The sequence below is a fragment of the Salvelinus fontinalis genome, chromosome 17, assembly GCF_029448725.1.
Source record: "Salvelinus fontinalis isolate EN_2023a chromosome 17, ASM2944872v1, whole genome shotgun sequence".
Classification (NCBI taxonomy): Eukaryota; Metazoa; Chordata; class Actinopteri; order Salmoniformes; family Salmonidae; genus Salvelinus; species Salvelinus fontinalis.
In genome coordinates this window covers 46,702,332-46,715,520 of record NC_074681.1, presented here as the reverse complement: position 1 = coordinate 46,715,520, position 13,189 = coordinate 46,702,332, and the positions used below count along the sequence as shown (strand labels likewise).

The window sequence follows — 13,189 nt, the reverse complement described above, 5'->3', positions numbered from 1 at the left end:
GGTGGGGCCCTGCTTTTCACCCGGTTTAACTTCTCCCTCTCCTACCGACCAGGATCCAAGAACATCAAGCCGGATGCGCTGTCACGCCGTTATAGCCCCACCGCTACACTCGGACCCCGAGACCATTCCTCCCACCTCATGTCGGGCGACAGCACTCAGCTGGGGAATAGGGAAGCATGTTCGTGAGGCACAGAGATCCCAGTCAAACCCAGGGGAGGGGGCCCAGATATCCGGATGTTTGTGCCTGACGCTATCCGCTCCTTGGTCCTGGAGTGGGCCCACTCCTCCAGGCTTGCCTGCCACCCGGGCTCCCGTCAAACCCTGGCCTTTGTGCGGCAACGCTTTTTGTGGCCTACCATGGTCCCGGACTTCTCCGCGTTCATCGCCGCCTGCACGGTCTGTGCACAGAACAAGACTCCTCGGCAAGCTCTGGCTAGTCTTCAACCATTGCCTGTCCCTCACCATCCCTGGTCTCACATATCCCTGGACTTCGTCACGAGTCTTCCCCAGTCTGATGGCAGCACCGCCATCCTGACAGTAGTGGACCAGTTTTCCAATGCCGCCCACTTCATTCCTCTCCCCAAGCTACCCTCTGCTAAAGAGACGGTCCAGCTCATGGTGCAGCACGTCTTCTGGTTCCATGGACTCCCAGTGGACATGGTCTCTGACCGGGGTCCTCAGTTCTCGTCCTGGTTCTGGAAGGAGGTCTGCACGCTCATTGGGTCGTCAGCCTGTCCTCCGGGTTCCACCTGCAGTCCAATGGCCAGTTGGAGCGAGCCTACCAAGACCTGGAGAAGACTCATCGCTGCCTTATCTCCGCCAACCCCACCACCTGGAGCCAGCAACTCGTGTGGGTTGAATACGCCCGCAACACCCTCCCCTGCTCTGCCACTGGGCTCTCGACTTTCGAGTGGTCTCTGGGGTATTAGCCCCTGCTCTTCCTGGAGCAAGAGGAAGAGGTCGGCATACCCTTGGCCCAGATGTAATGTCGCCGTACATGGAAGAGAGGGGAGGGAGGGGTGCTGTTGTCCCACCCTGATCTGTTTCACTTGTCTTTGTGCTTGTCTCCATCCCCGCCAGGTGTCTCCCATCTTCCTAATTATCACCAGTCACCTTTTGTTCTCTGTTTGTCTGTTGACAGTTTGTCTTGTCTTACCAGCGCTTTTTCCCATCTTCCTGTTTTCTCAAGTTCTGTTCCCCGGTTCTGACCATTCTGCCTGCCCTGACTCCGAGCCTGCCTGCCGTTCTATACATGTCTGACTTATTTACGAACCTCTGCCTGTCCTGACCCCGAGCCTGCCTGCTGTTCTGTACCTTATTGACTCTGCCTTGGATTACGGACCTCTGCCTGCCTTTGACCGGTCTTTTGCCTGCCCGCTGTTTGGGTCAATAAACCTCTGTGACTCTAGCTGTCTGCATCTGAGTCTCTGATGGTAGCGCTCAGTTTTGATAAAAGGCTGCTAGTGAAAGTGTGAGCGTATCATCAGTGGGAGATTGTGCTAGAGACCTGAAAATGTTTGTCTTATTGGTATTCTTTGTGCTGACAGAATACATTTAAGTGAGAATCCATAAACCATAATATATTAAATTAAACAGAGTTCCTAATTTGGAATAATGTCACCTATCTTCTGTTTCGGCAGTCAACTCGCTCAGTTGCTGCTCCAGAAATGCTCGATCAGCCTCCAGGTCTTCCTGGAGGATCTCTGCTTTAATCTTCCATTGAACCAATTCCTGGTTCATCGGCTTAATTTTTTCACTTGAACTTCAACAACATGAAAGAACATAAACTGAATTAAAATATAAATGCAGGTGCAACAATTTCAAAGATTTTACTGAGTTACAGTTCATAGAAGGAAATCAGTCAATTGAAATAAATAAATGAGGCCCTAATCTATGGATTTCACATGACTGTGCAGGGGCGCAGCCATGGGTGGGGCTGGGAGGGCATAGGCCCACCAACTTGGAAGCCAGGTCCACCCACTGGGGAGCCAGGCCCAGCCAATCAGAATTCGTTTTTCCCAACAAAAGGGCTTTATTACAGACATAAATACCCCTCAGCACCCTCCCTCCCCCTCCTCAGTCGATCCCGCAGGTGAAGAAGCCGAATGTGGAGGTCCTGGGGTGGTGTGGTTACACGTGGTCTGCAGTTGTGAAGCCTGTTGTATGTACTGCCAAATTCTCTGAAACAACGTTGGAGGCGGCTTATGGTAGAGAAATGAACATCTGTGACATTGTATTGTGAGACAGTCTTTATGGCTTGGGGTTAGAAGCTGTTGAGGAGCCTTTTGGATATTCAAAGCTCATATCTCTGAGTGACTCAGCAACACACCTCTCGGCCCAGACTGCTCCACGATGGCCTATTAACATATCAGAGACAAAACTGCACATTTTAGAGTGGCTTTTTATTGTCCCCAGCACAAGTTGCACCTGTGTAATGATCATGCTGTTTAATCAGCTTCATAATATGCTACAACTGTCAGGCGGATGGATTATCTTGGCAAAGGAGAAATTCTCACTAACAGAGATGGTAACACATTTGTGCACAGAAGTTGAGAGAAATAAGCTTTTTGTGCACATGGAACATTTCTGGCATATTTTATGTCAGCTCATGAAAAGTGGGACCAACACTCTACATGTTGTGTTTCTATTTTTGTTCAGTATATTTGGGGGGGAAATATAGCACGGGGAAGTTCATCATGCCGTACACGAGACATTCAATAACCAAATTTGGTTCATGTTTTTTATGTTTGCATGCTTTTTATTCACTGTAGCACCATCTCAGGGCCAATGGTGACTGAAAAGAGATGTTTTACAATCTGAACTCTTGAAGAGATACAGTATGTGATCGTTAACGTTAACATTGACAAATGCTAGCTAAGTATAGCTAGCTAACTAAACATGGTATTTCACAAAGTTTAGCTTTCTAGCTAGTTAGCTAGCTACCTTTTTATAGCTTATACCATAGATAAGAGGTTAGCTAGTTCTATAATCTTTGCTTATACTGTTAACATTAGCTAGGCTAGTAGCTTGCTAACTACTTACATTATCCCTCCTCGTCCTCTTCCTTTGCATGGTCACACATCCGTGCTCTTGTCCCCTGAGCAGAAAAGATAGTGGACATGAAAACGTGAGCTAGCTAGCTAAACAAGCTCCAGGTAGCTAACTAGCTGTGGCCGAAAACGTATAATAGCAGCAATTGACTTGCAGTTTACATTTAGCTAGCCAATACTTTTTTAGCTCAGACATGAATCATATTTCAACAATGTAGCTAGGCACCTACCATTAATTTACCTTATATATCAATGTATCGCTTTGTAGACACTCCATATGGTCCTCATGCAGTTGCAGCGGTGAATGTAACGTTACTGCAGGCGGGGAGAGGGGGGCCGTCCTGTTCGGAAGTGCAACGATGTGCAACGTCCACATAGAAACGAACACCCACATAGACGTCACTCATGAAAGATAGCAGTGAAATCTATCTGCATGGTTATGCACTTTGGTCCCAGCCAATGAAATTAGTGTGCCAATTATATTCAATTGGTACTCCAATTCCAGTCAAAACACTATCCATTATTCCAGCCTGTCCCTAATGGATAATGGATAGTTTGGTTAGGAAACTAACTAGCATGGTCTATGTCAAACAGAACAAAAAATCTACATAGAAATTGATAAATTGGCTGCAGGAGAAACGTCTGCTGAAGGGAAAAATGAAAAGCAAGAACTGTGGACGGAAGATGAAGATGGTGTTTAAATATGTAATAATGCAGCCCATCAATATTTTTTGCCGACAATAAACCGGAAAACAAGCTGATATGTTAATAGGCCATCGTGGAGCAGTCTGGGCCGAGAGGTGTTGCTGAGTCACCCAGAGAGCTTTGAATGTCCAAAAGGCTCCTCAACAGCTTCTACCCCCAAGCCATAAAGACTGCTGAACAATTCATCAAATGGCCACCCGGACTATTTACATTGACACATTTTACACTGCTGATACTCGCTGTTTACTATCTATGCATAGTCACTCTACCCCGACCTACATGTACAAATTACGTCGACTAACCTGTACACCCGCACATTGACTCAGTACCGGTACCCCCTGTATACTCGTTAATGTTATTTGATTATTCCTTTTTATTCCATTTCTTACATTAGTTTATTTAGTAAATATTTTCTTATCCAAGGATGCAGTTCAAGAAATAGAGTTAAGGGCTTGACAAATACATTTTGATTTGATTTGCTGTGGTGGAGTTCTCCATGGTTCTGCAGTAGCTGGTGAGTGCAGCCTGTGCCTAGGCCCTAGGTCTACTGCGCAACTGCAATATGTGGCTCTGACCTAGGCTATGGACCACTGCTTCTGTATGGTCTCCACCGTATAGGTGACATCACTGTGTAATCACACTAAATGGTAGAAAGTGGAACCTTGTCCCCTGTTGAAGTAGGCCGGTGTACGTTATAATTCCTATTTATGAAAACTGGGAATGTCTTCACATTTCAGACTATGGATACAGCAAAATAGGACCTGGCAACCCTGTTTAGTTATTATACGATGCATGTCATATGAGGACTGGGTCAATTTTGTACTGGGCCCACTCCAGCCTCTTCACGTGGATGCAATACGTACACCGGTAGTTCTGCGTTATCACTGACAATGGGAAATGAGAGGTAGATGTGTGTAAAGAAAATGTAAAATAAATAGCTTTGTATTTTCATTAGACAACAATACATGCTATAAATTATTTATTACATGTCCATAGAGACCCAATTGTTTCTTATAATGGTCTTCTTTTTGTGTAAACATAATTATTGTCAGACTTTTCACCGGGCGAAAAGGGTCCATACACGGGACATCTTTACATGACACGTTATTGATATTCTAGAGATTACAGACAATTTCCAATGAATATTTTGAGTTTTCTGGATAGGCACTGTATTCTGACAAAATCTGAATCCAGATGTCTTTTAGACATTCTATTGTAACATGCGTTACCAAGAAAGCATAACGTGAAAGTGAAATGAAACTTGCCCCTAAAATAAATGAAATTATTAATATATGAAAATATAGTATGTATAGTCGTGGCCAAAAGTTTTGAGAATGACACAAATAAAAATTTTCACATAGTTTGCTGCTTCAGTGTCTTTAGATATTTTTGTCAGATGTTACTATGGAATACTGAAGTATAATTACAAGCATTTCATAAGTGTCAAAGGCTTTTATTGACAATTACATGAAGTTGATGCAGAGAGTCAATATTTGCAGTGTTGACCCTTCTTTTTCAAGACCTCTGCAATCCGCCCTGGCATGCTGTCAAATAACTTCTGGGCCACATCCTGACTGATGGCAGCCCCTTCTTGCATAATCAATGCTTGGAGTTTGTCAGAATTTGTGGGGTTTTGTTTGTCCACCCGCCTCTTGATGATTGACCACAAGTTCTCAATGGGATTAAGGTCTGGGGAGTTTCCTGGCCATGAACCCAAAATATCGATGTTTTGTTCCCCGAGCCACTTAGTTATCACTTTTGCCTTATGGCAAGGTGCTCCATCATGCTGGAAAAGGCATTGTTCGTCACCAAACTGTTCCTGGATGGTTGGGAGAAGTTGCTCTCGGAGGATGTGTTGGTACCCTTCTTTATTCATGGCTGTGTTCTTAGGCAAAATTGTGAGTGAGCCCACTCCCTTGGCTGAGAAGCAACCCCACACATGAATGTTCTCAGGATGCTTTACTGTTGGCATGACACAGGACTGATGGTAGCGCTCACCTTGTCTTCTCCGGACAAGCTTTTTTCCGGATGCCGCAAACAATCGGAAAGGGGATTCATCAGAGAAAATTACTTTACCCCAGTCCTCAGCAGTCCAATCCCTGTACCTTTTGCAGAATATCAGTCTGTCCCTGATGTTTTTCCTGGAGAGAAGTGGCTTCTTTGCTGCCCTTCTTGACACCAGGCCATCCTCCAAAAGTCTTCGCCTCACTGTGCGTGCAGATGCACTCACACCTGCCTGCTGCCATTCCTGAGCAAGCTCTGTACTGGTGGTGCCCCGATCCCGCAGCTGAATCAACTTTAGGAGACGGTCCTGGCGCTTGCTGGACTTTCTTGGGCGCCCTGAAGCCTTCTTCACAACAATTGAACTGTTCTCCTTGAAGTTCTTGATGATCCGATAAATGGTTGATTTAGGTGCAATCTTACTGGCAGCAATATCCTTGCCTGTGAAGCCCCTTTTGTGCAAAGCAATGAGGACGGTACGTGTTTCCTTGCAGGTAACCATGGTTGACAGAGGAAGAACAATGATTCCAAGCATCACCCTCCTTTTGAAGCTTTCAGTCTGTTATCCGAACTTAATCAGCATGACCGAGTGATCTCCAGCCTCGTCCTCGTCAACACTCACACCTGTGTTAACGAGAGAATCACTGACATGATGTCAGCTGGTTCTTTTGTGGCAGAGCTGAAATGCAGTGGAAATGTTTTTGGGGGATTCAGTTTATTTGCATGGCAAAGAGACTTTGCAATTCATCTGATCACTCTTCATAACATTCTGGAGTATATGCAAATTGCCATCATACAAACTGAGGCAGCAGACTTTGTGAAAATTTATATTTGTGTCATTCTCAAAACCTTTGGCCACGACTTCTACATGGACAAGACTGTGTTAACACACTATGTTGTGACTATAATGGCCTATTATGTAGTAGTCCTTTAAGGCTGCAGTTATGGGTGTGGTTGGAGGTGTGTCCGACAGGTGCCATCTTGAATTTGCTGCAAGCCCATTCTGAGAGAGAGCTGGGGCTAGCTCGATCCAATCGGGAGATACGCTGGTTGGAGTTAGAGACCGAACAGTTGACGGCTGGTTTGTGCATTGACAGTGTCCGATTAGGATTGAAAAGCGACAGGTTGTTGAGTGTTGACGTGGAGGTGTTTGACCAACACTGCGCTGTGACTGGAGCAGAGATGGATGGAAAGTTAAGGGGGTTAGGACTTGAGGAGGATGGGATGGAGTGTAGCGGTGGAGGGGGAAAAGTTGAAGGAAGAGTAGCGCGAGTAGATATGAAGAAGAGGAAGACTGAGGATCTTTTGCAGGTCTCGTCAGGGGAGAGTGGTGATGAGGGAGGTTCGGTTCACAGTGTTTTATGGAGAGAAGTGGAGTTCAATGGGTTGGTTAAGTTTAAGGACAAGAGTGGAGTCATGGCGGGGAGTCCGATTGCATTGGCTCCTGATTTGTATAGTAAAGTAGTAGAGGTTGTGTCTGCTAAAAGTCTTTTTGATGGAAGTTTGGTGGTGGTGTGTATTGATGCTAAACAGCATGAGAAGGCTCTCAAACTCAAGCAGGTATGTAAACGTGTGGTTGATAGTAGCATACCGGATCAAACTGGACGGTAGTGGCTGAAAGGAATTATTTTACCTGAGTTCCAGAAAATGTTAACATAAAATAAATATAGGATCACTTGAATCACGGCTCTCTTATTGATGCAAAGTGCCTCCAGATGACACACGAAGGGGGGGGGGGGGGGATAGCCTGTCAGAGATACTAAACTTTGAGGATCCGGTACTGTCAGAAAAAGTTAAGATGTACAAACTTAGGTTCCGAAACCATTGCGTTGATATAACTGTTAAAGGTTTGGGTATGTGGCGGTGGTGTTTAAAGGCAAAATGAGATTTGTGAAGTGTGGGGGCGAACATGAATGTGGACATCCAGTTAAACTGCCGTGCAGTGATGAAAAGACAAGTAGAAGTGCAGCAGGTGAGGAGTGAGCGTAAAATCTCATATGCAGAAGCAGTGAAGGTAGTTCACGCAGAGCACCTAGAAGAGCAGGTATTCCAGGACAGATTGGGATGCAGTTTTGGCGTGATGTAGGGAGAAGAATGGGAGAGAACACAAGACTGGTTGACATGAAGAAGGTTATTACATATACACGGTAAGTGAGAAATCTAAGAATAAGATTTGGCTTGTTTAGCATAGCCCTGCCCTGCCCCCTTGTGGAGCTCTTCAGTTACTGTTTCTTATATTATTCATAATTGGGATTTTGTCATTGCAACTTATTATTTTTATAGCAGTGTTATTATGTTTCTTCATTGTAATATTGTTTTATTGCTATTTCCTGATATTGTATTCTAATTTCTAATAATTTCTCATTCTGTACTTTCAAAAACCACACACATAAACAGTAATAAACATTATTTGCGAACATCATAACTGGACATCTTTCTTGCCGAAGATTGAGGCCAACTTTTGTATGCTAGCAACATACTGTTTGAATGTACACTCCTTTATAGTCTTAGTGGAGGAAAAAATAGGTCTATATGTAATGGTTGTCTATTTCTTTGAAGTATTGGTAGTGATTGAGCAACAAAAACAGCAAGAAAAGACTGACAACTTATTAATATGCAAAAACCATATTTCAATACTGTAGTGATTGAACAACAAAAACTGCATTCCCGTCCCCCACCCCTAAAGGTATAGTATCAAGGCAGGTCACCTGTCAAGACAGTCAGTCAGTAACTGCGGTAGATGTGCTCAATAGTCCCCAAAGCGTGGCGTAACACACAGGGTGTGTCACAAAGCTAAACACATGTACTTTATGAACGTCCTCTGCTTCCTCCCCCTGACGCTGGCCACGCAGACTTTGCAGTGCCTCCTTGTGCGACTGCCTCGAGCAGCAGTTTGAGGGTCTTCGGAGGGAAAATGCAGTGCCGTGAGGCATAGGGGAATGTCTGCAGCAGGACACCCGCCAGTGGATGGACGCAGAGGGGTGTGGTGCTGGTTCAGCGGCTCTCTCATGAGGTTCTCTCTATACTTTTGGTAGGTGATCATCTCACCGATGAGGCAGTGGGTAGGTGGGTGAGATATTGTCAATACAATTGCATAATGGAATTGTATAATGGAATTGTATGTGAACTATATGTCCAATTACAAAAAAAAACTGATGAAAAAATATATTCTTATACCACTCGGGAGTTTTCCGAGCATGTTCCACAAAGCTGTTTATCATGTCCACCTTATCCACTGCCCCCGTTTTGATGTTATAGTCAAGCACACAGTCAGGTTTGCTCTTTCTCCCGTCAGGTGGTCCACCTTTCCTGTGGCAACGGTTGCTATAAGGACAGTGGAGAGGACATGGACGTATACAGCTGTTGACCGTTCTCCTTGAACTCCCCCTCTGCATCTTCCTGCTTCTGAATGCCTGCATCCCTTTCCTGTTTGAACAGTCTGTGCCAAAGGCCCTTGTGCTGTTGGAGAGCAGATGCTGTACCAATTGTGTGGCCCTTCCCGAGATGAGGAGCCAGCGTGGTGATCAGCACGGACCCATAATGTTAGATGTCAGTGTTGGATCCTGTGTACTTCACCCACTGTTGGTCTGCCTCCATCACCACCAGCATCTTCAGAGTGACCTGGTACTTCGTTGGTGTGCAAGGGGTCCTCAGATTCAGGGTTCTCAATGACCACAAGGTTGGGGGCAGCTCCTCACTGTCACTGTCAGAATCTGATTCCTGACTTTCCGACTCAGAATTGACAAAAATCTCTTGACTTTTTTGCTTTTGAAAGACATTGCTAATGCTACAGCTTAGCCCACCAGCTACATACATAAACATCAACACTGAATTTCTCTGAGTGACTGTCAGAGTTTACTTGATTGACTGCCGGCAAGCGCCAATTGTATGAATAAATCAATACAGAAAATGGTTTGTGTGGTGTTTTATTCACATGTTTTCAAGTACTGGTGGCAAATCATGGATTCCGATTCTTGTATAGATTAGAATGGACACATATAGTATGATGTGTGTAAAATCTTTTTTCAAAGTTGTACTGATTATGATGAGCTAATTGCTAGTTATGTGTGGAGCCATGTTTGTTGACATCATCATACAATGCATTCTGGGTGTCACGGTAACGTCTGTCAGACTAAAGATGTTATAACAAAACGAGGTGAAAGGATGGTTCTAATCAAATTAAATTGTATTTGGCATATGCGCTGAATACAAAAGGTGTAGACTTTACCATGAAATGCTTACTTACGAGCCCTTTCCCAACAATGCAGATATAAGCTTTTTTTTTTAAGGAAATAGTAACACAATTAAATTCGATTTTACTGAGTTACAGTTCATATAAGAAAATCAGTGAAATGAAATAAATTCATTACGCCCTAATCAATGGATTTCACATGACTGGGAATACAGATATGCATCTGTTGGTCACAGATACCTTAAAAAAAGTCTGGTGTGAATCAGGATCTCGTCACAGTATCTCTGTGCATTCAAATTGCCATCGATAAAATGCAATTGTGTTCGTTGTCAATAGCTTATGCCTGCCCATACCATAACCCCACCATGGGACACTTTGTTCACACTGTTGACATCCGTAAACCGCTCACCCACACGACGCCATGCACGTGGTCTGCGGTTGTAAAGCCAGTTGAACGTACTGCCAAATACTCTAAAACGATGTTAGTGGCGGCTTATGGTAAAGAAATGAACAATCAATTCTCTAGAACCAGCTCTGGTGGACATTCCTGCAATCAGCATGCCAAATGCATTGTCATGCCCTGACCTTAGTTCCTTTTTTATGTCTCTATTTTGGTTTGGTCAGGGCGTGAGTTGGGGTGGGCATTCTATGTGTTTTTTCTATGTTTTCTATTTCTATGTGTTTGGCCTGGTATGGTTCCCAATCAGAGGCAGCTGTCTATCGTTGTCTCTGATTGAGAACCATACTTAGGTAGCCTTTTCCCACCTGGTGTTAGTGGATAGTTGTTTTCTGTTGTGTGTCTGCACCAGCCAGAATTGTATGTATTGTATGTAGATTGATGAAGAAACCATTTTATTTAATACATTTTAGAATAAGGCTGTAACGTATCAAAATGTGGAGGAAGGGGTCTGAATACTTTCCAAATACAATGTATATACATCCTCCGGTTCAGCGAGCCCCATAAATATGGATACTTTTTTTGTCTGGTATAGTATTATCTAGATTATCAGATAGCCAGGTAGACCTGGTCTGTACTATAACAGAAGATGAGGTTAGAGCTGCCATTTTATGTATGAAAGCAGGGAAGTCGCCTGGTCTGGATGGCCTTCCTGTAGAATATTATGAAAAGTATATTGACATTCTTGTACCTATATTGACAGTGGTTTAACAAGAGTCATTAATAATGGCTCCCTTTCGGACACCTTTAATGAGGCTTTGATATCGCTTATCCCTCAAAAGGATAGAGATACTACAGAACCTGGGAATTTTAGAGCTATCCGCCTCATTTAATGTGGATTGTAAGATTCTTACTAAGACCCTTGTGATATGCTTAGAGAAGGCACTACCTAATATCATACATAGTGACCAAGTAGGATTTATTAAGAACAGGACCTGATAATATGAGGAGGCTCTTACATCTCATGTGGTTAAACCGCTCAAACATAGTTCCTACCACTGCTGTCACCTTAGATGCTGAGAAGGCGTTTGATAGGGTAGAGTGGGCTTTTCTCTTAAGAACCCAAGGAAAATTTGGTTTTGGACCTGACTTTTGTAAATGGATAGGGTCGTTTATTCCAGTCCTAAAGCAACAGTATTTACACATGAAATTGTTTCCTTTTTTTCTCTTTCTGGAGGCACAAGACAGGTTTGCTCGCTCTCCACTCGCCTGTTTTAAAGCCTCTTGCAACAAGGATAAGAACATATCCAGAAATGTGGGGTGTACATGGAGGAGGAAAAGAACACGAACTGCTTATGTATGCAGACAATATTCTACTGCTGGTCTCTGATCCTGTACCACGATTACTTACTTGTACTGAATCATATTCTAGTTTGTCAGGCTACAAAAATAATTGGAATAAGTAGAAAGCAATGCCAATTAATGCTATATGTTGGAACTGTAATTTAATTTCAAATGGGATCCAACTGGGATGAAATATATGGATATTAAGTTGAGCTCAAATTTGGAGGAATTGATGGGACTACATTTTGAGCCACTACTAGTCAAGATTAAGACCAATTTAGAAAAATGGGAAAATATTTCAATTTTATCTCTGCAATGTTACCTATGAATTTTCCAGACTGGTTTTTCAACAATATGACAAATGAACTAAAAACTTTTTGTGGGATAGGAAAAAATCCAGGATTAATATGAAGATGTGCTCACCAAGGGATGTAGGAGGCTTGGCTTCACCAGATGTTAAATTGTACAATTTACCATTTGAAATGGCTAAATTGGCGAAGCATTGGATAAAAGGGATTCTGGCTAGGAATGGATAACAATAGAATGGGAACTAAGTTATCCTTTCACCCCTGTTGATACTCTGTCACATAGTCTTACAGGGGAGAGGTCTGTTAACTCCCAAACCAATTTTTTTACACTCAAAAGAGATGAGAACAGTACACAATATATGTGGAATTTCACATCTAAAGATACTCATCTTTGTGGCACAATCCTAGGCTACTGATGGGAAAGAAGTCTGTGTACTGGAAATAGTGGCTAATGAAAGGAATTCATACTATAGGTAATCTGTACAATGAAGATGTTTTAACGTCATACTCAGATTTGGTACAAAAATATGATGTGGGAGACGAGGGACATTTCTGGAAATATTTACAATTGAGGGAGTGTTTGTTAAACGGCTATCAACAAAATCCAGGAAAAAACCCAAAAGCTGAATATTTGGAATTACCCAAACATAAAGCAGACATGTTTTACTCAATACTTACTCATCTGCTGAGTAAAGACTGTAAAAACCTCAGAACAATATGGCAAAGTGTGAAATTGAGGATGATACCTGGTTGAAGATATTGTCCAGCTCAGGGAAGAACATAAGGGAAGCCAGGGGGAAACTTACTCAATAGAAGACACTACGTAGGTTTTATTGTACCCCAACAAAGCTTCATAAGATGGGGCTGACCAACAAATATCTGTGTTGGAAATGACAAAAAGACACTGGGACATTTTTTACATGCAATATGACACTGTACATTACTGCTACCTTTTCTGGAAGGAGGTTTTGAAATATCTGGAGGAATGGTTGAGGTTAACAACTCCAGTCATACCAAGAATGTCTCTTGGGCGATAGAACAGAGTTCCATAATGTAACAAATGAGGAATTTGCACTGGTCGCTGTTGTTCAGCGTTACAGCAGCTAGAGTAATCCTCAGAACTTGGAAGGGTCGTGCCACTCCTACTCTGAAACAGTGGACAGAATCAACGTTGGAGGTAGTATCTCATGAA

At 43.3% G+C, this 13,189-nt stretch overlaps 1 protein-coding gene and 1 long non-coding RNA gene across 3 annotated transcripts in view; one reads left to right on the top strand and one right to left on the bottom strand.

Moving 5' to 3' along the window:
• The window catches only part of pex5lb (peroxisomal biogenesis factor 5-like b), a 146,779-nt gene that overhangs the window by 66,063 nt on the left and 67,527 nt on the right, over nucleotides 1–13,189 (top strand). The gene's annotated exons all lie outside the window — the stretch shown is intronic.
• Nucleotides 1,815–3,426, bottom strand: LOC129814487 (uncharacterized). Its single transcript, XR_008753278.1, has 3 exons — nucleotides 3,292–3,426; nucleotides 3,043–3,097; nucleotides 1,815–2,357 (listed from the first exon to the last, which is right to left on the bottom strand). It is a non-coding gene; the product is annotated as an uncharacterized LOC129814487 (long non-coding RNA).